Source organism: Diospyros lotus, chromosome 5, assembly GCF_014633365.1.
Source record: "Diospyros lotus cultivar Yz01 chromosome 5, ASM1463336v1, whole genome shotgun sequence".
NCBI lineage: Eukaryota > Viridiplantae > Streptophyta > Magnoliopsida > Ericales > Ebenaceae > Diospyros > Diospyros lotus.
This window is the reverse complement of record NC_068342.1, coordinates 30174781-30178410: the sequence shown is the minus strand read 5'-3', so window position 1 is coordinate 30178410 and position 3630 is coordinate 30174781.

The following is a 3630-nucleotide window of genomic DNA, read 5'->3' as shown; positions in this document are numbered from 1 at the left end:
CCATCGTGTTGCCCTGTGCTTCGGAGAGTCAACACCAAATCATCATTACCGTGTTGCTCCCTTACACTGGCCCAACAATAGTTCCCAACAGCATGGCTCAGGTCCAACACTGACTTGCTTCGCACCCGTAACATCACCCCACCAAGCGTCTTACTCAACTACTACTCCATCAGAACGTTACCGCGTTCCACGATTCCTGCTTAGGACTACTTTAGATGTCCTATCCCTTGCAGGAGATTATTGGCCTCATCTGACCAAATCTCTTAAGGTGTTGCTCCAGATCTTCGGCATCTGATCGTCACTTGCAGTTCACTAAATTGCTCAGGCCCATGGGCCACTTGCCCTCAACGCGAGCCAACTCATTAGTCCTCTGCCACACGGTCCATAGCATCAGAATCGACACATCGAGTCTTGCACCCATAACATCAAAGCTACTTAAAGCCTCCCCGAGCTACGATGGTTCCACCACCATCTTACCAAAGCCATCTTACTTGGTTATCCTTGCCTTGATAACCTCAAGCTCATACCATGAGCCTCATTCCTCAAGACTCTGCATCTCTTACAACCATAGAGAATCTCAAACCACTCCACATTTTGAGGCCTTCTGATCTTACCCCATAAGATCATACCTCACGACTCTCATTCAACATTTGAAAGCTCCAACTTTCCATGACAAGGGATCTAAATCCATCATGATTCACTTTTCCACCCAGCTCATCCTAGAACTTGATCATCATCGGTTTCTCAATCCACAACCGACGTGCTGAGCCTACCTCAAGCCCCGGCACCCATGACCATAAGGCCCTACCATTACCCTCCAGGTAAATCGAGACCTCCCGTCTCTCCTTGCACACCCATAGTGCATTTAGTCACGACACCCGGCCTGGCCTTCCAGCACGCCTCACACCGGCTTCCATAACTTGGAATTTAAAATTCGGGGCCTCCACATTACTCGCTATGCCCTTGCCCACTTGGCATCCAAAGTTGGCATTTCTTGCGCGCGCATAGCCCATGGATGTTCTGTTGCCACAAACTCATCGCCCTTGGACCACGCACCGCTCATACCCTTCATTGGGTGACCTCCGCGTCTCCCATTAAGGGTCTCGTGACCTTAAACGTCATCTCGACCCCAAGCATCACAATGAGGGTCTATTCACCTCTCATCTCCCGACCTCAAGCGTCCCTTCAGACCCCAAGCATCATAATGAGAGTTTTGATTGGCCTCTCATCCATCAATCACATGAACGGTCTTTTGGCCCTTCACAACTAGGACTTCTAACCCAATGGCTCTCACATGCATATTAACGCATGCCCAACTTCTCATTCCCAAATCTGGATTCCCCAGGATTCCAGCCTGACTCACTTAGGACTTCCATCTCATGCAAACACCCGCTAGGGTACACTTGCCACACACCTATCATTCCCAAAGGTAGACCTCGTCTCATAATGAAACCAAATAGGGTCCACTCATACCCTAGGCACATCCCCTCTAGGATCATCATAATAATACGATCACATCGCCTGATGTCAAATCTTTTTCCTTGAGCCTCGAGCTAACTTCCATTATAGCTCACTCTATCTCAAGCGCACAAGCCTTATTGCACCACTTCCAAGGGACAACTCTATTCCCTCGAACATGCTCGGCAAATCCCTAACACAGGGATGCTCCACTAATCCCCTCCCGGACTAGTCACGCTTCGACTTCGTGTCCCCATATGAGCCTCAACACTTCAATCTCAAGGAGTTCCCATCCTTAAAACACCTCATATCCTCGAAGTGCCACATTCGGGTTTTCTTGACACTAACACCCACACTTGGGTTTTCGATTCCTCATTGCCCCGACCCGTATACCACTTACGAGTATATCATCTCGACCCATGATATTCTCTTATTCCTATAATAGGAATATCTGAGCACACCATTCAAGCCATCACAAACCTCAACGCTTCGACCCAATCCCTAGGGATTTCAAACCATAGGTCCTTATTTCCGAGGCCATCGAATCAACCTTACATTGAAATCTCAAAATTTCAAACAAATCATTCTCGACCCCAACTCTACAGCTAGGACATTCAACCTTGCATCAAAATTATGCCAAACATCCTCTATAACGACTATAACGCTAGCCTTCCCCACTCATCTAGCTAGCCATGCTTTGATACCAACTATAACAACTCGTTCCCACTTACGGGCGCCACCGGCAAATAATCGATCGGATTACTCACCTGACGAACCACAACTGAAGGGTTGGACTATGTTTCAACAGGAAACGCCCTAGGTGGGAACTAGGCTTCGTCCTTCCCTTCGCTCCACTCAGGAATCGGTCCCAACTCAAACAAGAAAAACTCAGCGGACCAAGACCCGAAACTTGAGTGAGCTTCACCTCTCTTCAGCTCGCCTCATAGCAAGCCAGAGATAACCCAGGCACAAAGCTAGCATAACAAACACTTCGCTGAGTATTGGGGATTTATGAGAACATACCTCACTTATCTTTACTCGGTCCGAAACTCAGCTTCTCCAACTAAGCCACACATAAATCACGTGGACTCACAATCATCTATCATACTAATATGATTACAACAATTAGATACATCTACGCTCAACAGCACATACATTTACTCACAAGGGTATACATACATAACACCACATGGCTACATACAAGAGATAATAAAATACAAAACTCGGGCAACAAAGCTAGTTGCCACAACAGCCTCCCGGCACCATCCTTGCTTGCTTTTGGACTTGAATCATCTACACATGAGGTAAAACCTCATGAGTCATAAAGACTCAGTAAGGGTGCAATGCATGTAAATATGAATCTAACCATGTTTATGTATGCTAATGCATGCAAATGAGGCTAGGTCCACTCATCCTCACAACCCTCCAAGGTTTGAGGCATTAACCTATCAACCCTTACAACACTGGTCCTACATATGGCCATAGGTCCACTAGATTTCGCATCACGAAAGTGTTAACCACCACATGCAAATGCAACACAAAAACATTATCAAACACATTTATCAACTTGCAAGGCCACCTCCACATGGGGCCGTCCCTTACCTGGATTGAAGCTTCATCCCTGCCTCAGGCGAGAATGCCAGCTCGAACTCCGAGCTCTTCTAGGATCACCGCCTCCCCAGACGAACCTAGATGAAAAAACACACAAACCCAACTCCATTAACATCCGACATTAAACCAATGCCCTCAACTTCGCCACACATCGCAAAAACTCACCCGATAACAACTTCCAATCAACCCCACCGAGGGTTCAATCCAACCAATACAACACAATTCATTATCTCTCATAATGAAATTATTTTGAAAAGAAATAAATTAATTACCTCGATTAATCTGGAGAGAAAAAGCGGCTAAACGCCCACATCGACATTGCCTCTCGAGAAGCCACTTGTGCGCAAAAATCCAAATTTTGAGCTTTCGGCACGCTCGTCAAGCCCCAAAATAATTCTCAGGATTATTCCAGAATTTTCTGGAATTTTTGGATATTTTTCCTCTATTTCCTCCATTTTCCTTTCCTTTTCTTTTCTTTCCTTTCTTTTCTTTCTTTCCCTTCCCGCGCGCAACTACTGTTCTTCTTCCTCATTCTTCATGCGTGGCCTGCGCACGACGTCG